Genomic DNA, 26,643 nt, shown 5'->3' on the forward strand with positions numbered 1-26,643 from the left:
TTCTCTATGAATTCCTGAAATCTTCAAATACAAATACCTTCAAATACAAATTCTACCATTTCCCCAAAGATTACTGCTACAAACTCATTAAGTAAAATAGGACCTACAGAACTTCAGTTTATATGCAAATACTGTCCTTTTCCACCAAATACAATACATATATATAGTACCCATATAATATAAAAATAAACAGTCCACTTATTAAATAGCCTTAGTAAACTGAAATTTATACCCAAGCAGCACATAAGCATGACATTATATGAAGACAATCTACCTGTAACTGCAAAGGAAAGCTTTTCAGAAGTCAAGACAATTTATAAAATGTGTCCCCTCCCTATAAAAATGAGATGTCTTTCTTCTTTCCACATCTGCACAGTAGCAAAAAGGCAAATTCCAGTTTCAAAAAAATAACAAGGAAATGAACATACTAACACAAGGTATAACCATTCTTACCTAAGAAAAATAAGGCATGAACGAATCCTCTGGAAGCTTATCAGGAAATAAGGTTCTGTTCATGAAATCCTACCTGAAAAAAACAAAGTATGGAAATTTTCAGTATTTTGCTTTAGAAAAGCAGCATTAGTCATATGTCTGAAATCTATCAATCTTTAGATAATTATTAAGTTGAGAAAAACTTATGATCACAGTAACTGCCTTTTGAACTGAACTCTGAAAAATAAAAGTATGAGTGGCTGTACATTCCTGGCTGAAGAAAAACCCACTGGAGATGAGTGACTGACATACAACATGCACGATCTGTGTTTTTCATGAAGAACTGCAGTCAGCTCTTCTGTCTCCCATTACTTTAATTTAGAAAAACTTAGAAGTTAAAATTCCAATTTAAGATTTTTTTTACTGAGTAATTTATCACACAATATCCTTCAGCCCTTTTACTTTTTTTTTCCACATTTAAATCTTTAGCAGTAGACTATACAAAATTAAATAAAACCTTTGCTGATAGCAAGGTTATTTTAAAATGGCTTCTGTCATCAGCTTCTCAGAATTTTAAGTCCTAAGTTATTTCATCTCCCCAAAAATCCATCTTTTTTGCCCTTTAGAATACAGTTTTAAAGCCTTCAGCTTCTTTAACCTTTAATCAGATCTCAAGCAGTGTTCTTTTAACACAAGGAACACCATATTTGCACAACCTCTAGCCAACTTTTTTTGCCTTTTGTGAAAAGCCATATCATTTTATTTTGCAGCAATTATATCTATCACCAGCATTACTTCATACTCTAGAAGTGTAGAATCATTCTGTAAATATACAATTTTAAAAACCATTTTTATGCTGGATTAAAAGATGTATAAATTCTAACCTACACCTTAAATATAAAAAAACCCGCCGCAGAAGTATTAAATAAAACACATTATGAATTGCAAGTAATTTATTTTCTGCACAATTACCTGCTAATTTATTTTATTAAAATAAACCAGTCAAAAGTGTTTAAAAATTATCCTGTAATATACTTAAGACAAATCCAGAAGACACCCACCTAAAGCTAGAACTTTCTTTAGGGCAAAGTGTGTATGCCAGAACCTGTTCTACACTGCAGAACTGTTGCTGGGGTTATAAAACCACCATAATCCAAATCTAAAATAAAGACACCAAACACTTTGCACAAAGGTGACAGAAGTCCAGTGCTTGCTAAAACTTGTATTTCTATTTCCAAAAAAAGGGCTAACTTCAATTGTTGCAATGACAGATTCTTATTTGCAGAAGAAGTACCGAAAAATGTAGATTTACCTCCAACTGCAGTATTTAAAATCTGCACAAGAGTTTTATAACCTTGCACAAGCGTACACCATTAAAATCCAACAAATATGGCTATACACAACCTCCAATTAAAACTAAAGTTTTTAGTATTTACCTTTTGCTCTTCTACAGGGACTTTTTATATATTTAAAATTACAATTTTACCCTTAAATTGGTAATTGCTGAACGCAAGCCAACCCAAAACAAACGTCAGCCATTACATTTAAACTTGCATTTTTAGAAAGTCTTGCAATAGGTCATGTACAACTTCTAAATTATCAGAACACCGAAAGGATGATTAAAATGTTTTGTAAAGAGAAGTAACAGTGAGATCTCGGAAAAACCTATAAACTGAATAATAAAAACAAACGTGATACCCATTAAATGTTTTTTAAAAGCTTTCCATGTCAGACGCAAACTCATCCGTTTCCTTATCGTGTAATTCGTATTTAAGTAACTCTTTTCTTTTTGTAGTGTCGCCTAAATCACAACTGTAGTATTTTGCCAACTTTAAACAGTAGACTTGGCATGACCGAGCTTTGTTTTTCTCAAGCTTTTAAGTTTCTACACTGCCGTTTTAATTGCAAAATCAAATTTGCACGTAATTCCTAGGAGTTTTCTTTTAAACTTCTGCACCTGAATTGCTGTTTCTCCAGTGAAAGCAATTTCTCTCTATTGTTTCATAAAGTACCAATCGGTCTCATCTGCAGCCCGTTTCTCTTAGTGGTTTACAAAGAGTTAAAAGCCAACACCCCACAGAAAAACCACTCCAAGTTTTATTTTTAAGAGAAAAGGACATGGCGTCTTTGTTCTTAGAAACTACGAAAACATATCCCCATCCGACCAGCGACGGGCAAGAAACGCTCTTTACATAGACACGGGGCTAAACATTTCGGTGATGCTGTCGTACAGCCTTCACCTCTCCCCCCTCCCTGCACTGCTGCATTGGAGTTCCAAGCTGGTTTGCAGATACCCCCCCCCCCTTGAACGCTGCGCTGGGGGGAACCGGTCTGCAGCCCCCGCTGTGCTCGGTGCTGCACAGGGGAGCCAAAACCCGCCACGGCTCCCCCCGGGGCTGCATCGGGGACAGGGCGTGCGGAGCCTCCCGGGTGCTGCAGGAGAGCGAAGGGAGCGCCCGCAGCCGCCGAGGGTCACCGGGGCTCCCCGTGTCCCGCCGCTGCCCCTCAGCCCAGCCCGGTCTCGGGCACGGACGGGGGTCCCCGAGGGTACCCGCAGGTCCCCTCAGCGAGCGGCGGGGGGGGAAGGAGGGGGCAGGGGGAGGCAGCGCCCCCTCCCCCTCCCGGCTCCAAGGACATTTTGTTTTTCCTCCCAAGGACAAAGGACAATGAGGAGCCCGGAGACTCCGGCACTTACCCGGCGAAGAGCAGCCCGCTGACAGGCACCCGGGGCCCCGAGGACGGGGCGCTGCTCCCGGCTCTCCCTGCCCGCGGCCAAGGGCGGCCCCGCGCCCGCCCGGCGAGGGAGCGGCGCGGGCAGCGCTCGGCAGCCCGGCGCCATTGCTGCCCGACCGTCGGCAGCCCCGCTCGGCAGCCCGGCTCGCCGCCCTCCGGAGCCCCGGAGCCCACAGAGCGCCGGGCCCGATTTGGCGCCCGGGAGCGGCACCGAGAGCGCCCGCCGGGCGTCTCCGGCGCGAGCGGCGGGGACAGCGCCGGGAGACGGGCGGGAGCTGCGGCTGCTTCCCGGCCATCTTGTGCCGTGTGTGTGAGGGAGCCTCCGCCGTCTCCTCTCAACTCCTTGCTCCCCTCCCCCCGCACAACATGGCCGCCCGGTCGCTCCTCACTGCGGCGGGGAAGGGGCGGCACCGCGCGCGCGCCCCGCCTCTCCCCGCCCTCGGCTGCGCGCGCGCCGCGCGCCGCTCCCCATTGGCCTCCCCCCGCCCGGGCCCCGCGCGCTCCGGCGCCGCGGCCTCCCATTGGTCCGCGCTCCCCGCCTCGGCCGCCCCCCATTGGCTCCCGCCGCCTCCTCGCGCGCCGGCCGCAGCAGCCGCCCCTCAGGGGGAGGCGGGAGCGGGAGCAGGAGCGGCCGCCGCCCCCTCCCAGCCCCACCTGGCCGGGCCGTCCCACCTGAACTGCCCAGCACAGCCCTGACCCCGCCGGGCCCGAGCGCTGCCAGACCCCGCTGCAGAGATCTCCCCATGCCACTGCCTGCCTGCACTGACACACAGCGGGGTTCAGCCCCCTGAGCTGGCTGCTGGCGCCCCGCATCTCACGGCCCCGTTTGCCGCCATTCCACAAACACCACCTCTGTTATCAGCCTTTGACATGAGCCAGGGACAGCTCATCCGCCGGAATCCCCACGGGGAAGGGGGGCCACGAACCCCTCTATTCCTATGGGATACACCCCGATGTTGTGCACCCTCAGCTCCAGAGCCGGGCTGGGGCACAGAGCCAGCACAAGCCCCAGTCACCTGCCCGTCTGCCACATCAATCCCCCATTAATGCTGCTCAGAAACAGACACACAAATAAAACTAGGTATCCTGCTTTTTTCAGCCAACACCATAGAAACTCTGGTGTGCCAGCCTCACCAGGACACTGTCTCCTGTTTTGACTAGAGCCATGGAAACCACTTCAGATATCAGCAAGATGGAAAGACATCCCTCACATTCCTGGTCACTGCCATGAATCCTGTGCCAGCCCCAGTTATGGTGCCCCTCTGCAAGAAGCATACACAGCAAACATGACAGAACTGATATTTATATCAGTTTTACTAATATAAAGTTTCACTTCAGCAGTCACTTTGAATATTATGCACACCTTTCACCTTCTTTCATTTGTCCAGGTGACTCCATTAAAAGCAGAAAGAAATTGTCTACATCTTCCTTTTTCATATTAATGAACCTGGGTTATTATGACAGAATTAAACTAACAATACTTCCAATGATTATGGAAGGCCTCAGGATCCAGTCTGGCACTAGAGATCACACAGTTGGACTTTGGCAGCTCTCTCCTGAGCTGAGTCCTGGAAAAACCACAAGGAAGTGGCCAGCTGACAAGAATGATTGTGAGCCAAGAGTTGTATTTCCTTTCAAAATACTGAGCAAAGATGACCTTGTGTATAGGATAGCAGAGGATATCTACTACTTGTAGACAGTGGGATAAGGTGTTACCATCTTCAGAGAAGGGATGGTGGTGACCCACATAAAGGTGCCACAGCATGGGAACCTCCAGTCAAGGAATCAGTGGTGGTACTAAAGAGCCAATGCAGCTTCTCACTGAAAAGGGGCAAAATGCCTTTTTTTTCCCCTCTCACAACAGGGGAAAAATTGAAGTTCTAGTCTACGGAGACTATGGATAGCAGAAAGCCTGCTCTGCAACTTCTTTCCCATTTAGATTCCTGCAAAGGCCAATCCTCTTGCTCTCAGTGGAACTGCTCAGATATAACTGTATCTAAAGGTGCCTGCATGGACAGAACTCAGACGTTGTCCTCCTTGGAAAACCACCAGCAGTGAAAAAAGGGGGAAGGATGAGGCAGGATCCAGATGAAAGCAGGGTGTAGCAACAGCACTTCTCCTTATGTCAGCATTTTCAGCCAATCCTGCATGGTAAAACTTCACAGCAAAGACCAAGATTAGAAATTCCATTGTTTCTTTCTCTTGTTTCTTCCCAAAACACAAGAACGTTTCTAGCAGAATATATGTGTGATCACTTGCAATAACCAGATGAAAGGGAGAAAAGAGATCAGAGATTCTAGACATAACAGTGCCTTGTAAGAGTAGTGTGATTCCAGCCAGGAGAGTTGAGATTGTGCCTGAACAAGACCTAACCTGTGTGCTCAGACTGTTATCTGATTTTCTCTAGCTGTACCAGACTGTCTAGTCTAGTAGACTGTTCCTCTTAAAAAAAAACCAAAAACCCTATGTACATTTATAGATAAATGTTTCTGGAAGTCTGTTACTCTACTGCTGCTATGTGTAACCAAAAAATTACTCAAACTCTAATATCTTCATTAAATATATGCAGCACTGCTCTTTTCCTTCCTGGGCACCAAGATGTGAAGCAGCTCTGAAAATCCTTCCACGAGTATCCATGACCTCCTCTCCTCCTTGGCCCTGAGTAGTTGCATGGAGGTGAACACAAGTACAGTCACTCTGCAGAGCCATGGTGTTGCTGTTCCTTACCAGGAACAGACTGTTTGCATTCTTCTTCCTAATGAAACAGTGGAACAAAATTCTCATTCCTACTGCCTCTGCAGTTACCCCGTCTTTTTCCTCCTAAATTCAGCATTTCTACACTGCAATTTCCTCTATAAAGTTCATTCCTTCTTTTTCAGATAACACATTTTCTTCCTTTGTGTATCATTAGACCAAACACTTCAGCCATATTTTATGAACCACATGTCTGAAAATAACGACAAGTTAATGTTTCCATTACTAATTTGGGAACTATTTTCTGAGATTGCGTCTATGGCTGGAATTCTACATGGAGGCACAGAACCTGACTTTCTGCTACTCTATTTTCTTCTAGAACCTTTCTTCCTTCCCCCAGCCCCATGTTATTATCCCTTAGGGACAACATACAAAGGCACACTGTGATCCCACAGGGCAGTGTCCCTTCCCCACCTGTCCCAAACTGCCTTCTGTAACAGAGGACACCAAAAGGTTGGTGAAGCAGTTTATTCTTTGTTATGGCCCACAGATCTTTGGAGACACAAATATAATGGAAAGACAAATATTGGACAAAATGGTTGGAAAGGCAAATACTGGACAAAATGGTCAAGTATTATATCTGCCTTTTGAAGTAGAAAACAGGAGTCTGAACAAGAAGAAAAGTCACCAAAATTTTCTTCAACCAAAACTCTCATTTTTCAGAAGAAATCAATGCCAATTTCCTAGGCCCTAGGCCAAACAGAATAATTTAGATTGCTCGGACAGAGAATATGCAAACAGGATATGGAATGCCCTTTGAGCACAGCGAGCTGTTTGTGGGAGGCATTTGACTTCCTGTGAACTGGGTGTTTATTGAAGTTATCACTTTGTCCTGAATCAGGCAGGGGCTCTATTTTCAGATTTTGTATGTAACCTGGAACATGTTGGTCAAACAAACATTATGCATTTTTTTTTCTCCCCCCTTCTGTTTCCTTCCTCAGTAATTGACCATTAAAATCACAGCAACTGCTCAAGTAGGTACAAATTCACCTTCTAAGCATGGAACCACATTCCCCGTGTGACTGGTGAAGATGATTACGGTATATTGATCCCAGCTAAAGCTTTTTGCTATTGTCACAAGACAAGCAATAAACCCACTAGCAGCAAGGATAAAACTCAGTTCTAGCAATGAACTCGTGCTGCTCATTCTGCTCCAAGTCTGGGACTGGAGCTGAAATCCAGACTTTTGCTCCAGCCGGTAATGAATAATTGCAAACACATCGATGCACATAAAGAGAACTTTTACATATGCCCTTCTTGTTCCTAGGCTTTAACACCAAAAACTGAGATTATGTTAATATGGGGGGTTTGCTGGCACTTCTATGGGGCTCCTCTTCAAAACGATGAACCTTGTGAGCAGCAAAAAAAAGATTTATTACTATGAATAATTAGAAACAAATTCTTATCAGTGTTATAAACATATGGTAAAGAAAAAATCTTTCGATCTAAGCCAAACCCCAGTGTTTTTTCAATTTCTTCAAAATGAAGCCATTTTAACCAAGATTCAGCTTTCTCTATTCCTGCTTTCAAAGAAAAGCAAGTTATTAATAAAAAGTAGAAAGATTAAATGGAAGTCATTAATGGGTCCAACATATTTTTTGGGACTTAATGGTCTCTTCTAAGCAAATTTTTAGCTTGTTGGTCACAATGTATCAAAGAGTCAGGACCGTTACTGTACACATGATCTTGTGGCCTGAGCTCAAAGTTTAGATCTAAGAGCTCCTTAACAACCGACACACCTCAAAACTGTTTCAGTTTTGCATGAGTTCCTGTATACAATAAAGCAAATTGCAGACCAGCAACTATTGTCTAGTGAGAGGATTAATTATTATGCTTTATATAAATTCCACCAGGGAATATACACACATTTTTCTTGGGAAATCAAATCCACTTTTCTTAAGGAGGTTTGAGACTTGAAATTCTTCGTTTTTATTATAGATCATCTTCAAACTAACCCTTGCTGCCATCTTAAATGGATGTGAGAAATAGAGACCATCTCAGTCAAGGTATTTATGCTGTATTTGGTCAATGTCTAACACACAGCTATTGCCTTAAATGGCAGCCTTAGAGGTATAAGAAAGTCAGAAAGAAGCAGTAGTCCTTATTCTGGTGAAATCTTAAGAGAGTTTAAAACTCTAGGCAGTTTCAAACTTAAATAATACGGGTGATAGGATAATAATATGTTTAATTGCTTCTTAAAGCAAACCACTGGAGCTTGGAACAACAAATCTGTTTCTTTCCCCCCCTTTTTAGCCCCTACTTCTTGTATGGAATGTTCTGTTTCTTCAAGGTTGCCTTTTAGGTAACAAACCTATTCTGCTTGGCTTGGAAAACTTTTATGAGAGGACTGGGACATGGTAGAAAAATACTGACCATTTTACTTGTCTCCACTTAGACACTGGCATTTATAAAAGTGTTAACAAGGTATTACATGTCTCCTTACATGAAAAAAATTATTGCTTACTGCTGACATCACCTTTGAAAGCAAATAAGAAACTAAAGTGCACCTTCCCAGGGACTGTAATGCCAGAGGCACAGCACACCAAGGCAGGTGCTGTGACCTGGCTTACACACTTGAACTGATCGAGTTCCCTGCCTGCAAACTTGCAGGACTGGAACCATACAAGGATTAGATGTGGTGATAGGGTTTAAAATCACTTTAAAAGGTAGAAGCTGCAAGCAGTGTTCTTTATCTCACCATTCTGGCTGGAAACAGAGTCTGCAGAGTCATGAGAGTGTTTTGTGGTTATTGTTTTATCAAGAGTTTGTTTAAAAAAAAAACACCAAAAACATCCCATCTTACATTTCAAAATAGATACTGTTCTCACATTTATTGTTACATAATAAATCAGAACATTTTATAACTTTTAAACCAAATCTTCAGAATATCTGACTTTAAATGTCGTTGCAAAATTTTTTAGAAGATCTAGACAATGAAATTAATTTTTTTTGTAAGTTCAGATATTTTGAAATTCTAGCATGATTACTTCCTTATGCACATTTAAAGCTCATTTTCCAAAGGCATTTACCTGACCATCCTTGAAACTTATTTCCTGCAAAAGCCAGTAAAGCTTGATTGCTTAAGTGTTTAAGGAATAGGATCAGAAAAGGAAAAACAGGATTAGCACAAATATGTGTTTACATGACAAAATCGAGGACAAAATAAAATTCCAACTATGAGCTCTAATTCTTATTTTTACACACTCTTCATTTGAGTTCTAGTGGAGACTTTGGAAAGTTATGATGATGATTGTAACAACAACTATATTTTCTTGGTACATCTCCTTGGAGTTTTGGAGGCAAAGGGTTTCACACTGGCCTTGCAAACATGAGGAATTTCACTCAGACTGAACAAGATAAATTACAGCTACTCTAGAATGAAAAGAAAAACAGCCCAGGTCTCCAAAACCGCAAGTATAGAACTGGGATTTTTATTTCAAGCAAGTTTCAAGCCTGTTTCTATAATGATCCTCATTCTCGTCTCCTGTGTGCAGGTGGCACCGTAGGGCATTTATTGATTGGTATATAAAAGTTGACAAAATGATGCATTATTCAGTAAATTGCCACATGCAGGGAAAAGAAATGGTACCTTTTTTTCCGCAATCTTACAAGCATATACTTTTTTTATTTCATAGACAGTGTGACAAAGCACTGAATCACCCTGTTGTAGTGCACCATATATATAAAAGACCACTTATGTAGTAGCTCAAAACAAACTTTTTTGTATTTGTCAATACTTGCTGGATGTGGAGTCCAATTTTTGCTGTAGTGAGGCACCAACACATTTGGATTAGAATGTCACCTGAACAGAAACAGCTCCTGTGTCAGGCTGATGTTTCCCATGAGGTTTTCTATTTTCTTCTTACAGTCAATTTATTATAAACTGGCTCCTGCCAGAACTTTACCCAACTCAGAAAGCTCATCAGCCCAGGGACTAGAGCAGCTCTGGGCACGTCAGGCACACAAACTCCAGAATTACCAGCTGTAACTATTGCGGACAAAGAGATTTTCACACTGAAACAAATACTCCCCTTCTCTCCGACCAACCCAGTTAGGGTGACAATCTTGTCTCAGCTGAAAACCATTCACAGTGCACTTTTTTTTTTTATTTTCGACGTTTTATATTAGGTGGTGAGCTGTGACAAAACATAAGCAGCCCTAGAAAACACGGCTGGTACAATCCTGTCACAAAATTAGGTCAATGGCTTTTTGTGCAATTAAAGCAGCAGAGCAAACACAAGACATCTTGGCTGAGACACGCACAGTGCTTGATCACCACCTGAAAAATCTGACTGTCACCTTCATTGCCATTTCACCCAGAGGAAGATCCCAACAAGGTTCTATATGCCCAAAACAAGATTTATTTTCTTCAAGATTTAATCATGCATCTAACCAGAATCCATCACTTCTCTCTACAAATGTGTCTTAAGTGTAGAAACATTTACTTTAATGACAAAAGCTGAGAATTTGATATCTTCTTGTTACTCTAAACACGTGGAACATAAGTAATGTGCCTGTGCCTTTAACTCAGGGCTGAGTAATTACATTTAGGCCCGTGGAATCACTCCAGTTTTTTCTTGGTGTCTAAACCGAATGTTGTCCTAAGGATTTGGAAGCACATGAAGTGAATTAGGGATGAACATGTACAGCAGTACTTGGAAATGCAACTGAAGTGAACTAATCCAGTCTGTAGAAGGGAAAGAAAACCTGAAGCAGAGGTCTGAATTTCAAGAGTAAGAGCAAGCACGTTGTAGCTTTGCACATACAGATACAATTGCAACACCATTATTTTAATTTTTCCCAACATTTCTTTTTCATTCATGTTTTTATTAATAATGGCAAAACAAAGAATATAAATTGTGCTAGGTACTTCACCTCTTATTCCTCTCCTTCAGTACGCCTTTAAAAACCTTCCCTAAAACAGACTATTGGCTATGAAGAGACCAAACGTGAGACAGAAGTAGAAACAAACAGGTCAAAATAAAATGTTTTTAATTTAGAAACTATCTCAGATTTTCTTGTAACGAGGCACACATGCTACTGATATTAAATAGTACATTTGAATACTCCAACTTAGGGTGTAAGACAAAGGAAACCATAGAACACTGGGGAAAAAAATGTGTGGAGAGCATAAGTTCATATGTGTAGGAGCTAAAGGCAAATGCTTGAATAATTTACAATTATAACATGCATGAAAATGAAACACTGACTTTAATAACTAGCTTTTTTTTCCCCCCTTAAACTCCAATTATTAAGCTATTGTGCTCCAGGCTAGCATATCAGGTGCTGATAATGAACATTCAGGCACAGGACTTCTCCTGCACAAACGAAAACTGTCCTGCTCAAAAGATTAATAAAGGATTATCTTCTTGTATATACATACACACACACACACACACACACACACACACTAAACAGAACTAAAATTGTAACCAAAATTGGAATGTTGAAGTCTACTCAAGTCCTGTTAATAATGTGGAATTAGGTTTAGGGGAAAACATAACCTAATTAAGAGGTTCCAAAAGGCACATTAGTTTATGCTGAAAAAGTGATTTTTATATATGGAAACTATTTTATGCTTTCTGTTATTATTATAAGGCACAGTCGTAGACAAACAAACCAAGGATATACACAAATGTCATGCTAGAGTTCTTCTACATTTATTGCTGGTCATCAGTGCACTGCACCCAGGTTATGTTTGAACTGCAGATGGAATGTAACCTTAGAAAAGTAAAAAAGGGCAAGCAAGAAAAATAATAGTCGTGAGATGGCAAAGAGGCTTTTCTGTAATAAAGGAATCATCGTCTGAAAGAAATCTTTGCAGGTGACAAGCTTGAAAAGGAACCTTTAGACCCAGAGCGAGGAGATCAAAGACCTTGCAAAATTCAGCTGCACATAACATGGAGGAGTCTTAAATATGACTAATACTCCTTGAAAACCTAGCTGGGGTTTGAATACTGTGGCTGGAAGTTTTCAAGTCTTTTGTGAGCAGCTGAAATGACGACGGCTGCGTTCCTGGGAGCCCCACACCCAAGTATGCTGCACTGCTGCAGCATCCCCAATCCCACACCATATTCCCACAGAGGCTGCAACATTTCTGAGCTACACATTATGGACCGGTCAGCTGGCAACGGGATGGTCCTTGATGGGTCACCAAGGAAAATAAACAGAGACCCTCTGCACTCATTTTGTAGCTCTTCTTTTAGAAGATGCACTGATTTATATCTATACGTGCAGCCTTCCCCAAAGTGCAGAACCTCTAGAACAGAAATTTGTTGAAACTGAACGTCAGATCAAAAGCTCCAGGCCTTTAACAGCACCATTTCATGAGCTCTGCCTCCTTAAGAAGCCAGGAGAAAAAATACAGCTACATGAAAAATAAATGAGCAGCTTTTCCTGACTCTGAAAGCAGAAAATAATGACATGAAACCAAAATCAAATGCAGCACTATCAGTTGTATTCCCAAATGCCAGCATTAATTCTCCCTCTTCCAGCTCCCAGAGACTTGTTAAACAAATGAGCCTTATAATGCATTTTGCAAGTGAAAGGTCCCGGAGTGGTAAAAAGTCAACTCCCATACCAAAAGCCCTTAATGAAAATGCTGCAGCTTATTCCAGGAGTTCTGCACTGAAGGGCATCAGCCTGAGCTCACTCCTGCCACGATTCCCATTTTCTCCTTTGATCAAAAGAGCACTTCTGCAGCACTAGCAATAGTCTGGGCTTTTAGATCAAAACTAGCATCTCAAAACCTGGAAGTCAAGTCAGCTCGAGTAAATCACAAAAGTCCGGTTTCGTGTGTGCACAGACCAGTCGGACTTTTTATTTTTGTAGCAGAAAAAAATCCTCTATTTAAAACATTCCTGATGTACCACATTTTCCCTGCACACCTGGGCTGGGTGTACAGCGACGCTGTCATCTTGGTTATCCTCCCCACACAGTTCGTAGCATTTTTGGAACCATGTAAGATTTTTTTGTCTGCTAGAAAGAGACCTGATTTTACTTGCATACTGTGATACCCTCAGAATTTTCCCCCTTTTCCCTGGTTTTCCTCGCTTGTCGTAACTTTTTTCCTTCAAGTTTAAAAAACAAAAGCCTTTGGACTGAACTAGGATGAATAAGCCTCTTGCTTCAAACCAAGGGGAAAAACCTTAAACCCGAACTGCACGAACACAACATGTCTCCTCTCGCTGCATTAATGCCGCCTCACGAAATGGCGCCTGCCTCTGCAGACAGCTGCCTCAAAACGCCCACGGCTCCTCGGGAAAACAGAAATGCAACTTCTTTTTTTGTTTCTTTGTTTGTTTTTTCCCCGCAAAGCTTTTATTTTTCTCTCTTCACATTCAGCCTCTCGGCTCCCCTGCAAAGCCGAAACCTGTCGGGGAGAGTTCTCCTTCATAACACGGCCCTTCCCCTCCGCTTTCGGAGGCCCCCCGGGACTGCTCCCCACACGGGCGTGGGAGTGTGGGGCTGTGGGCTCCAGCCCCTGCACACTGTAAATAAATGTGCCGATTCAGCCGCTATCGCCACGATCTTGCCTTTCCAGAATTTTCTCCCTCCGCTTCCCAAATATAAAAGGAGTTTTTGTGCTGAACACGGAGCGGGAGCGGTGACGGGCTCGGCGCAGAGCGCCATGTGGTATTTGGTTTCTCTACAGTACATGTTTTTATAATGAAGGGGGAAGGGAAGGAAGGGAGCTGCTCCTACCAGCATGCCAATAATCTGTTGCAAAGGGCTGGAGCGCTCAGAGCCAATTAGTGCTCCTGTTAACCATTTAACTGCGGAAACAAAGCCAGTCCCGGGCACGCAGTCCGCGGGATTCGAGACAGAAAAGACCGTGTGAGTTCCCAGGGCATCGTGTTCGTACAGATTTTTTCATAGATGCATTTTTCCTATACTTTAAAAAAGAGATATTTTCGATAGACAAACAGCTATATCCTGCACACGTACACCACTCAGTTTTAATAGAAGCTGGATGTGTTTCGGGATCAGGGCTGGCCTGTGGTGGAACGATAAAGGCCACCCACAGGAGGTGCATTTCCGATACGGATATCAGGTCCCTGCCACAGGAATAGCAAATCCATGGTGGGCTGGGAAGGGTCAGAGTGCTGCTCTACCCAAGAACAGATGTGTCACTGCAACATCTCCCAGCAATGCTGCTGTGGGTGGAAAAACACTGTAAGGTGGGATGAGCTCTAGGAAAGCAATGGCAGAGTCTGTCTCCCTCTAAATGTGATGTCTCCACTATCCAGACAGCACTACCCTGCACCGGTCTTGTTTTTTCAACCCCTTAACCACATCAGAACAAGACCAAAAAAAAAATTATTTTTACATGCTGCAGTATGATTTGTTATAAACCTTTAAAGCCTGAGGCAGGCCAGCTCGTGGCTTGTTATGTGTCACTGAACAAGCCAGGGAAGAAGCTGCACAGGGAATTCTCAGCCTCAATCTTTTTCTCTGGGGGCAAGTCTGAACATTGCCAGAGAGCACAGACAAATTAGTCCTAAAGCACAGCCACAGTAACCTGCTCCCGCTGGACCCAGAGGGTCAGTAAACCTATTTTTGTCCTCCTTTTTTATCCCATGACATAGCAGTGAATATTGGATCAGACTCCCAGGGATGCCAGGAGGAGCAGCAGAGTTTGTACAGCTCATTGAAGTGCCCAGGGTGCCAAAAGCAGGCTCTGCACCACAGCTCAGCAGCCTTGGCAAGAAGCAGACTTTATTTGCTTGGGAGGGGCTGCAGCAGTGCTGCAGGTCTGCTCCCACCCCAGGCAAGCTCTGCAGTGCACATGAAAGGCATATTCGAACATCACTATCTTCTCTAAAAGATGAAGTTAAATTTTCCTAGTTGCCATGGAGAAAGTCCAGTGTCCTTGAAAGTTGCAGGTTGCCCCGTCTGAAGTGCTGTACCAAGGCTAACACTGTAACACATCCCACTTTTAAGCTCTAGGAAGGATTTTGTCTAAAGTATAACTTTACATTCAAATTAAAAACACTGGGGATCAGGGGGAGGAAACATATGGGTAAGAAACTAGCAGATTATTTAGGCATGTGAGCTGTGAGAGCACAGGCAATACAAAAGCTCTCTTGTTCCTGCTGCCTCCCACAGCTGCATTCACTAAATATATCCCGGGCTGAGAGCTGCATTTCTCCACCCCTTCCTCAGCCCGGTCTCGTTTGCACAAACACCACCCAGGTCCCTTCGGACAGGCAGTGAGGCAGCAGCCATGCCCTAGTTACAGAACGGCATGAAGAACACCAGTGACTAATCGTGTCTGCAACAGGGTGAAATTGTTACGTCCACACCTTTTTTGGAGAGGGAGTCCATGCAGCTGATCTATATTTAACTTAAACCCAGGGTGGTTTGTCCTCTATAAGGATACACCCCATTTGTATGACAGAATCAGTTACTGGAAGTTATTCCCATCAGATGATTTTCAATAGTTTATGGAGAGGAAAAAAAAAAAAAGAAGAAGAAGAATAGTAAAAAAAGAATTCACTGAATCCACCTCCTGGCAGATGTGGAGTAGAGCAGTGGTCTTGGGGACTGGCTGTCCCCCAGAGAGTTTTACCCAGTTTTACCTTCCATCAAGTCTCTATGGTGTACTGACTGATCATATATACACTGAATCCCCATAGGACTGAGGTGCTTCCCCCACGACCTCCATTCTGCTCCTCACATTTCTCCCATCCACACTTTGCATCCTTTACCCTCAAGGACCCATCCTTTGGCCTGGCACAAGAAAACCTTGGTCCCAAGTGCAGCCCTGAGACACTGCTGCAATCACATCAACAGAGGGACGAGCTGCCCCCTCTCATATAGTGAATTCTATAGTAGATCAAATTGTGGCAGGAAAAAAAAAAAATCTTGGTGTCTTTCCTCACTTCCAAGCTGTGAACCAGCAGGGATTTTGACCCTCCTGGTCTCTGCTTCTTCCTTTCCTCACAGTTCCCCATTTCTTCAACACCTCCAGTTCCACTAGCAGCGCAGCAAATTTGACAGAATCTGGTCAATTTTTCAAGCTTTCTCATTTTAAGAAGTCAGTGGGAGCACACTATCTTGCAATCAAACCTCACAGGAGGGAGAATTAAATATCTCATGCATGACCTTAATCCATAGGATTTTGCAGATAGTTTCTCTTGTAATCTCAATACCCAGGGCTTATTATGCATTCAAAACGTATCTGTAGCCTCAGAACATTTTGCAACAAAAGAAACTCAAATTCATTTTGATATAATTATGCAGTCACACCAGTCACATGCTTGCTATGGAATAAATATAAATACTGGGCTTTGGGGAATAACTTGCAGATTTACAGTGTTAAAAAAAAAAAAAAAACCACAACCAAAGCCAACACAAGAATGAAACCATCTATTATATATGGAAAAAAGATCAGGTTTAGATGTCAAATTTCAGCCGAGAAAAATGGCACAATTGTGAAGTCTTTTATATATTTTTTTTCAATCTGCAAAACATAAAAGAAAGAACTGAAACTGATACTTAAACCTCTCCATAAAACAAGGACCTCATTTTCTAAAGCAGGAATATCATTCAAGGCATTTAAAAACCTTTGAAATCAGATAATTAATTCACAAAGTGGCCACAGGTCCCTAAGCTTAAATCGCTGAAAGCTAGAAAAGTTCGAAAACTGTGCTCTGGGGTTTGTATCTTTCTAGCACGTTTTTTCTTTCTCTGCTTTTCTTGCCTTCCTGAAACGAAATTTAATTTCGTTCTAATTTTGTCGTTGGAAATTGATTCTTTTAATTAGGGCCGTTGTTATTCAAGAGCCACACCCCGCTGCCCTGGTGGTGCTGGAAACCAGCCTCGCTCACTGGGGACCAGCTGCATGCTCTGATCTCCTACGATCTTCAGGATCCTATGGATTTTGGACCACATGTGGGAAGATGTAGTCCCATTTCTGTGCTTTTAAAAAGGGAATACAAAACGTGAAACCAGATGTTAAACCTGAGCCCCAGAGAAGCCACAGGAGTGTGAGTTACCTTAACAGCACTGCAGTTCTAAAAGCAAATAAAGGCATCAAGGGTTGGGATGGAAGGTTTCATCCCTCAAAGAAAGCAGTGACTCACCCACATTCCTAACTGCACAAACAAGGGAGGCAAACCCTCCTCTGGCAGTCAGGATCCTCTACATTCTCCTGTGGAACAAATCTCAAGCAAAGGTGAGTGTGGTGGTGTGTTAGAGCAGACACAGCACAGGGCAGATGTATTTTGGAAAGGGACCCTCTTTTGCACACCTCTGTGTTTATGTGCCTTCTTGAAAAAATAAAGAGTTCCCAAGTACTGCTTTTCACTTCTGAAAACACACTGAAAAGGAAAAGGGCAACTACTCACTACTGGTTTTCAAGAGCCAAACCCGTCTTTTCTTAGATACTTTTTTTTTTTAAATACTGAGACAGTAGTTTCCTTTAAAAATCCAAACAAACAAACAAAAACCCATCCAAGAACAGATAAAACAAGTCCAAAAGTTCACTGAGCAGAGAGCCAAGCAGTGTGTAACATGGATAAGGTGCTGATTCTAACTATCAAGTTACCCATATGGGAAATTTTGACCTAGGGATGTGGAAACTCACCCTCCCAAACGTCTGCTCAGTCGTTCCCATCAGACAAGGCACACTTCAATGATGGAGGACCAGCATATTCCAGGTGATGGATGGCATGTAGCCAAGCTGCCAAACATGCCCTGCTCCACCCTTCCTGCATGGCTCTCCCAGAGGTGGGGAACACTGTGCAGGTCCCCAGATGGCCGGGGCATCAGTGGAGCTGCTGGGTGGTAGCAACAGAGCCCTCAGCAGCAGGGATGAAGAGGAGGTGGTGGAAAGGCTGGGTGTGAGGAAATAGGACTGAAAAGGAGCCCAGAAAGCACAGAACGTTGCTAATTTGCGAGAGAAACTGCAGGAAACCAACATCTCTTAACTGTAAACCTCAGAGAGGTTGTGGTTAGGAGACAGGTGACAGGGTGACAAGGCTGCAGGACGGGCTGTGCCTGTGCCCAGGAGAGATGCCTTAAAGCCATGATCCAAGTGGAGCTCCCCGACGAGTGGGGCTGGGTGGGTGGTCCCCTGTGTCGCTGTGCCAGGGCTCTGTAGGGTGAGGTTTGTTCCTCTGTGCAATGCAGGATGCCAGAATGCAAGCACACAACTCCCCTCTGGCTGCATACTCCATGAAGCAGAATTAAGGCTGATGCTCAGTGTGTTCCACTTGATATCAAATTTTTAAATTCTCAGGTTTCCTGTGGTAGACAGACACCCCAAAGCAATCTTCATTCCTTCCTCCTGGGGAGCAACTCCTGAGGGTTCTTGGAGCTGCTGCAGGAAGCAAGTGGCAGCATTACCTAAGTTGGGGGGACTTGTGAGGGGGCACACTTGCTTGTGTGACAACTACCAGAGTAGTTTGTCTGTTGATGCTACGAGAGACCTTGGCAGCATGGGCTGCTAGCAGGAACACAGAACTCTTGTTAATGCCAAGTATCGAGCCTCAAACACATGAAATAACCTACCCTGGAGCTGAACCCATGCTGAGGTATCATGGAAATGCCTGTTGCACTGACACTGCTGCCATACTTAAAGCTAAGCCCCAGCAAGCAGGGACAGCACACCGACCAGCTCCTCCTGCTGCTGCAGATTCTGCTGGCAGCATTTGAAATATTTTAGGCATTTCAGATTACTCTCCTATCAGGACTCCAGAGCTTACATAAAAAACAAAAAAATAACCTGTTTATCAAGTTGCAGAACAACGGCGATCCGTCTGGTTTATTTGATGGAAAGGACAAGAGCAGGGGAGGATTTTGCTAACAGTATTTCTGCCTTGATTAAGCGACTGCTATGATCAGAGCAACAGCAAACAAACATTACAAGATATTTCCTTGTGCAAAGGAAGAGAAACTGTCACAAGATATGGACTCCATGGTTTATTATTATTATTATTATTATTATTATTATTATTATTATTGCTACTACTACTGAGCATTTTGGCTGGCTTGCGGTGTTTGGAAAGCCCAGTTCTGCCAGGCTGCTTGAGAAAAGCAGCATTTGTCCCCAGCTTTCGGCATGAAAACACAACTCAAATCCCTTTTCGGGAACAAAGGTGCTTCCCAGGAGCCTGGCGTGCTGCCGGCATGCCGAGCGCGTAGCCAGGCAACGGCAGCCGGATTGGGGCTTGCGCCTCACCCGCGATGCTCCAGCTTCCACAAACAATTCTTGCCACGTAGACAGGACCGTGCAGGGTAATGGAAAATTACTGCAGGCTTTTTCTTAAAGGGCGAGCACCGCCGCTGGCGGAGGAGGCTGATCCGCATCGCGCTTGCCAGCGCGCCCCGGGCTCAGCCCGTGCTTCCTGCGGGGAGCCTGCAGTGCGTCACCGCGCACCGGGGCATTCATGCACTGAAATATCATTTTCATGCCATTCCGGCCGGCTGCGGCCATCAGGAGCGTACAGCAGCGAGGGAAAGGGGAGCAGAGCAGCCGGAGCTGAACAGCCGAGGGCTGCCGTTCTCGAGCTGCTCTCTCGAACACCGCAACCTTGGTGCGGTGCAGTTCGTAGGGCCTGCGAGCTGATGCCAAAATGACCCTCCTGCACTTGGCAGGAGCAGCGTTTTAACAACTGCCTGGCACATTCCTGCAAGGCTGCAGGAAGAAAAAAAATGCCCTTAAAGAAAGAGCAAACTTTGGCAGTGGTTAAGCTGCTATCAGGACAACAGCAATAATAATAGTAATAATAAAATTATGGCTATATTTACCTCCATTTCTGGTGTAAAAGAGAATTTAGTTAATAAGACAGCATTGTGCTTACCTAGCTTTTAATACCAAGCCAAAAAGCCACGCAAATAGCTACAGAAGCACCCAACAGCCAGCTCGAGGCACTGCACCTCTGAAAACCAGAGATATGCAGACTTACTGGTTGGGCAGGGCAGGATCTGCCCCCGGAGCACACAGGAGCTGCCCAGCAAGACAGCACAGCCCCAAAAGGTGCTCTCCCCAGAAGTCTTCCAAAATAGCTCCTGTATCCCTTACAAGTTTCATTTCTTTCCTGCAGGAGCAGACCACGCTGCCTATTCTTGGGGTACCTATGGGGAACTGTGTCCAGCCTGCAGCAAAAATAGAAACGCAGACGTGCTGCTCTTGCTTTTCCTTTTTTGCTCACTGCATGCAGCTCCTGGTGGCCCTGGTGTGAGTCAGGATCACATGTTGCATGCCAGACTGGTTCTAGGTCAGCTCCTGCAGCAACAGCGCTTTTGTTCTTCCCTATCTTCGTGTGTTAATTTGCCTGTTTTGTCTCAGATAAGCACTGGTTAAACCTCAACCCAAATCTTTTTTCACTCTGTTGTAGCCAGCAAATGAAAACAAAGCCCCTACACCAAGTTAGGGGACTACTTTGTAATAGAAACTTCCTCTCCCTTAAATAGAAGCCTTTGTTGTGAAGCTGTTTTCATTGTAAGCTCCACAGGGAAAGTCATTATATTTAATAGAGGTTGACCTCATTTTGTAGTCCTCGATATTAAACCTTAGAAGAGGGACACATAATTAGAAGTGGCAAGTTCTCGACAAAGATACACAGTCCTTGTTGCTGTTTCCTTCTTACCTAAGGATTAATTTAACGTGCTTCGGAAAGAGTAACTTGAAACAGCTTTTGGCAGATAAGTGAACTCTAAGTAAAACGCAAAGATCTGGTTTCCAAGAAGCTTTTTACAAGCTGTACAGAGAAGTGAAATAAAACCCTCCAGCAGCACACAAGGCTTCCTGCAGAGCCTCCCTGGAAGAGCTGCAAACCTGCATTTCGTTGAAAGCTAATCTGGCTCGGAGGCTGGGGTTACATAAAGACATCTTGCATAGAGGCACAGAGGACCCGTGGTCAGGCATGGACCTGCCCCTGTGGCAGCCTCTGCTCGGCTGGAGGGAATCAAAGGAATTTTCTACTGCAGTTCCAAGCCTGTGCTCTGAGACAAAGAAAGCATAAAGGGGTTTCATCTCAGTCAACACAGACAAGGGAGGGAATGCAAAGATGCCCCAGCTTTGTTAGGTTTGCTAACGCAACCTGGGTTTCCACACAGTGGACACTGTTGTCGCTGCATAATGGGTAAACACAGCACTGGCCACCACTAAATAAACACATTTTCCACAGAAAGGGAGGGCAAGGAGTGAATGATGTGCTGTGCTGCACCGTGCTGGGGCCTCACTGAGCACAAGCATGTGTTGGGGCTCTTCACCTTAATGTGGTTTGAGTTTAAAACATCTCTTCAGAGCCTGCTTTTCAAGTAACCCCATCACTTTTCCAAACTATAGAAGTTCACCTTGAAATACACATTTTCAATTCATTTTCCCAGCTCTTGTGATAGCCCCACTGCTCTCCCACCTTCTGAGCATCCCCCTTGCATTCCCAGTGCTCTGAGTCCTGCTGGCGAAGTGTCAGCTCCCTGCTGAAACAGTCATTATGTAAAAAGGACAATTTCTTGTTGAAAGGCCCAGGCTCCCTTAAATTTTCCTTTAGATTCTGTGGTTTGAATGAGTGTGTCAGCTTCAGCAACCCTGAGAACTTCCTGATTTCTGCACAGTTCTCCCCTCTGAAAGCAGCTCACTGCTTTAAACTCAGTTTTCAACTTGCTTTCCTGAAAAATCAGATAACTTGTGTGTCCCCAGCTGAAGCACTTTCACACGGTGTTAAACAGCAGCTTCTCTTCTGTAGCCCAGCTCTCCTGGCTCTGTGCTGTGTGGAGCAGGGTGGTTGCTGCCCACACCTGCAGTGGGGCTGCTCTGCCCTGTGGTTTGTGGCACAACATGCATTCCAACAGGAGGAAAGAGAAAGGCAGCTTCTCCAAAAACATCACCAGAAACTCCCCAAAGCCCACAGCATGGTGCCTTAAAGCACCCAGCCTTTGTTCCTCCTCCCTGGGGACAGATTGCCACTCCACACAAGCAAAAGGGATCACAGTCATGAGAAATATGTGAGGAAGCCAAGAGTGGGACCACAGCAGCCTGGGACAGTGCTGGATGGGTCAGAGGACATTTGGTGGCCAGCAGCTCTCCTTGGGGACAGAAGGACATGACATAGCTAAGACACCTTTACCCTTTCACCCTGCTTGGCCTCCACCCTCAGCTAGGCCAGGGCTGTTCCAGCCTGGCTGGTTTTTCCTCCCTCCTATTTTAGAGTGTTATTAAATCATACCCAACAATTCCCACCACACCTCAAGCAATGAACCCTATCCCATGGCAGTGCTGGCTGGGGAAAGCCCTGGACAATGTCCTGGGACTCCCATAAAGCTGAGAGCAATTTTGCCACCCATTCCGTGTGAAGAAGGTTGGGCTTTCTGCGTTTATTTTTGGAGCAGTAAGTTATTTTCAAAGAGCTTTTCTGTCAGGCTTAGGAGGGTGTGAGCTGCCAAGTGAGCTCCTCCAGCTCTGTGGGCACCATTAGCAGGGCTGCCCTGTGCTGAGGTGATGTCAGCACTTCCATTACAGCACCTTTCCCCTGCTCCAGCTCCCTTATAAGTGGACATAAAAATCCACTTTTGGCAGAAACACTCGAGCCAAGAAGGAAAACAGTCACCACTTTAACCTGATCTTTGCTAAACTTATCTGGCTGGGCGGAGAAAGCAGGGGTTTAAAATATATCTTCTCCCTCCCACGCCTAAATCATGAATTTTAAAATCCAGCTGTATTGCACTCAAATTACTCATGGGGAATTTTTTTTAGGTTGGGTTGTTTTTTTTTCTCGTAACTCACCCGTGATAAATGGAGAAGTGATCCTTTCTCTCCTCCGCCTCTTTGCAAGCCAAACACTTGCTTAAAAGTTTCCATTGTCAGTCCTACTAATGAAGGCCACAGTTAATAGTCATTTTAATTGGGCACAAATCCATTGTAGTGTTAAGGGAAGAGACTGATGTCCTTCTCATCACCCTTGGTGACACACAGCCACCCAGGGTGCTGGGGCAGGAATTAATTTAGCTGAGGACTCACCAGGGGCACTGCTGGGTTGGGACACAACAGATGGGGCTGGAGGGAAGCAGGAGTGCTCATGGAACGTGTTTTTCAATAGCTGGCTTCTAGATCAGCTGCTGCTCAAGGACAAAGCAGCCCCTTCTCTGGTGGAAACACTTGCTATCGAGTGGCCGTGCTGTCAGCCAGACTGATGGATTCATCCAGGCTCAAACTCCGTCTTTTTCCTTTTTTCTTGATTTTTCAGCTGGACCAGTTCCATGAGCACAAGAGCCAGCACACACAGAGTGGAGATAGGGGAGTGAGACAGAGGAGTGCAAGATGCCTGCAGCGAGCAGCACCAAGGACTGGGGGAAGTTTGTCTCTCTGAACCCAGCACACAGCACACAGCATGTGCACCATGAAATCAGCAGGCAAGGAGAAAGAGAGAGTCCCTGGCCTTCTCTGCATTGCCACCCCAGATGTTAGAGGAACTGCAGGAAGATCACCTGTAAGAGGGAGCCTACCAACTCTTTCAGTCTTAGAAAGAAGTTACCCCACTTGTGGTTTCAGTATTTACACATTTTCTAAGCACAGTATTCCTGTGTTACCCCAAAAAAGGCAAAGCCTGCAAACAGCTCAGGCTCCAGCCAACAGGATCTTGTTCTGGTGTGACAACATCTGCAGCTCCAGACCTGCTGAGGATGTTTGGGAGATGCTGTGGAGTTTGGTCGAGGTTCTGTGGAGTCAGGTGAGACAGCAGCCAGCCCAGCCCAGCCCAGCCCAGCCCAGCCCTGCCATGCTGCTTTCCTGGGAGGGGAATGCTGTGCTGCACGTTCTGCCAGTGCCTGCTGAAACACTTCAAGCTCCAATGCCACATCCAACTGCCCCTGAAATACATGTTTTAGAACTGAAGAGAAGTTTCTACGCCTCTCCTGAAAACTCCTTCTGCCACTTGACCTCCAGACAGTCGGGGTAGGAAGCCTGTGAGCGTGGCCATCTGCCATCCTGCTCAGAGGCAGCTGTCTTTCAGCTGACATGCTCATTAGTGTGCACGTCAACACATCACACACTCTCTGCTTGCTGTGGGGAGGGATTCTAGTAATACAGGACACAGATTTACAGGAAATGAGGCTTCACTTCCTGCTCATGGAGAACCATGTCCCACGTGTCTGATTAATTCTGGAGGAATATGCTAACGGGTGCACATTCCACTGCAGGACACACATAATGCCAAACTAGCACCCCTGAGAACACTTGAAAGGGGAGACTGCTGTTTTGGCTGCTGTGCTCCATCTCAAGCCCCCAGCAGGCTGGGTCAAACATTGTTAGACAGTGCTGATGAATGCCAGCACCAGGGCTTGTCCTTTTCCACCCAGGAACTGCAGTTTTCCCTGTGCCACCCACTGCAGTGCATGGGGCATTTGGCAAAGCTTTGCCATGACTTGCACCTGGCTAAAATTCCAGCTCCCCAGGGAAGAATGACACATTATCCCAAGTAAACAAAATCCCCTTCATGGAGAAATAAATGTCAATACCAAAGGTGGGTGAGAGATTAAAATAGTGCTCAGAGGATACTGGCTTTCCCTAGGGACTTTGATTTCACCTCTGATGCTGTGGTTTGGCTCAGCACTGGAATCTATTCGTGTTAAATATGTACCTAATGAGACCAGTGACCTCCTGGGAGAGTTGCATCAGTTTTCATGCCAGCTGTTCCAGTTTCTGTTAGAGTTTCCATTAAAGAACTGGTTAATATGTGACCCACTGGTCCCATTTCCTTCTTCTAGCTGGGTCTGGGACTGTTCCAGCCCCTAAACCTTTACCTGCTGCTGGCTGGGGAGATTTGCACAGGCAGGTCCACAACTCAGTCCTGTTGTCACTGTGAAATGCTGAGGTCCCCTGTGTGCCTCATGGAAATAACTATGAAATACAGGGAGATTAAATCAAAATGAAATGCCATTTCTCTGCCATGAACTTTGTGCCCAAAGCTGAGAGGTGAATATGGCTCTGCTACAGTGAGAAACAAAACAAACCCAATGGTTTTCCAAATCTGTTTATGGGATTGAAATGTAAGTCATGGCTTTAAGGTATGTATTGCAGGCTTTCTTCTTTAAACACATAAATATTTTATCAGTGAATATTCTGTTTCAGCAGTCAGGCATGAGCTCACTCCAAAGGCTGTGGCAATTGTGAGGCAATTGTTGCAATTTTGAGTTAAGCAGTCATTCAAATTGTGCAATTTCCTAGTGTATGAGGATATCCCAACAGGGAAGAAACAACAGAAAATGAAAAATGTTGTTTTCTTAATCAAATCTATACGAGTTGACTTAAATCCCTCCTGTTCTGAGCCAAGGATAAGGATTTTTTTCAAGGATTTTCTTCTTAAAAAGGAGTAAAAAGAAGATCTGCTTGTCTGGTAATGTTTTCAGTCCAGCACCAACCACAACAGGGCACAAACATCTGGTATATAGGGAGAGGTCAGACCTGAAACCCAGCCAAAAGCAACACAGAGTCTGAAAAGGAAATACATCTTTGTCATATACTGCTTTGTCCACAGCAGTAAATTGGAAATGAGACTTTCCTATTGTGAAGAAAAAAAAAAAAAAGGCAACCAGAAAAAATCACAAGCAAAATAAAGTAATGAAAGGGCTGCTAAAATCTGCCTTATTCAGTGTGTTAACAGCCAGGAGAATTGAACTAAATCAGATATTTAAATTAAATATTCAGGATGAAATAAAGCAAAAAATATGAGAGAAAATCCAACTAAGCTCCCACAGATCCATTTGGGGATCCCAGAGGACAAGGGTAGGAGAGCCTTATTTTACCATCCAGCAGCAGCAGCATGGACTCCTTAAATCTGGGGCCTGCTACATCGAACCCTAATCTACTTTAACACCCCTAAATCAAACCCTAATCCACTCTAATGACCCTAAATGAAACTCTAATCCACTTTAACACCCTGCCAGTTGCCTGGCATTGCCCTTATCAGTGACTGGAGCTAAATCCCACCCACACCCACAGCCATTCCCAGCAAAGGCATCCCAGGGGCCTCATGGAGCACATGGAGGGTGACAAAGGGCAGCACCCTGAGGTGGCTGGAGAGCAGCTCTGCCACAAGGGCTGGCGGGTGCTGGTGGGTGTGAGACTGGCCAGGAGAGGCTGGACATGACCTGGCCACGTGTGCTGGCAGCACACAGAGCCAAACACGGCCTGGTCTGCATCCAGAGGAGGGTGGGCAGCAGGGGAGGGAGGGAGGGAGGGGATTCTGCCCCTCTCTGCAATCCCCACCTGCAGAGCTGCCTCCAGCGCTGGGAGCCCAGCACAGAAAGGAATGGAACTGCTTGGGGCAAGTCCAGAGCAGGGGATAGAGATGCTGACAGGGCTGAAGAACCTCTGCTCTGGAGACAGGGAGAGAGAGTAGGGGATGTTCCGCCTGGAGGAGCTTCAGGGAGACCTTAGAGCTCCCTGAAGGGAGCTCTATATAATATTTTATCAGTGAATATTCCGATTCAGCAGTCAGGCATGAGCTCACTCCAAAGGCTGTTGCAATTTTGAGTTAAGCAGTCATTCGAATTGTACAATTTCCTAGTGTATGAGGATATCCCAACAGGGAAGAAACAACAGAAAATGAAAAATGTTGTTTTCTTAATCAAATCTATACCAGTAGAAAGGTAAAGGGGCTCACAAGAAAGATGGGAACCAACCTTTCAGCGGGGCTTGTTGGGATGGGACAAGGGACAATGGTTTTCAACTGCATGAAGGTCGATTTACATTAGATTTAAGGAAAACGTTTTTTT

General features: G+C 44.8%; 1 protein-coding gene across 2 annotated transcripts in view; it reads right to left on the reverse strand.

Moving 5' to 3' along the window:
- The window catches only part of CHD2 (chromodomain helicase DNA binding protein 2), an 85,378-nt gene extending 67,847 nt beyond the window's left edge, over window positions 1-17,531 (reverse strand). Inside the window, exons 1-2 of one of the 2 annotated variants that reach the window (XM_071441279.1) lie at window positions 17,510-17,531; window positions 454-526 (exon numbers count right to left, since the gene is read on the reverse strand). The gene's annotated coding sequence lies outside the window, so the exon portion shown is untranslated. Of the gene's footprint in view, window positions 1-453; window positions 527-3,127; window positions 3,565-17,509 lie in introns of those variants that run through there. The other variant, XM_071441278.1, reaches the window with a different exon arrangement.
- Window positions 17,532-26,643: the final 9,112 nt, after the last annotated feature.

The sequence above is a fragment of the Agelaius tricolor genome, unplaced genomic scaffold, assembly GCF_023055355.1.
Source record: "Agelaius tricolor isolate 1412-34295 unplaced genomic scaffold, bAgeTri1.0.p SCAF_16, whole genome shotgun sequence".
Classification (NCBI taxonomy): domain Eukaryota; kingdom Metazoa; phylum Chordata; class Aves; order Passeriformes; family Icteridae; genus Agelaius; species Agelaius tricolor.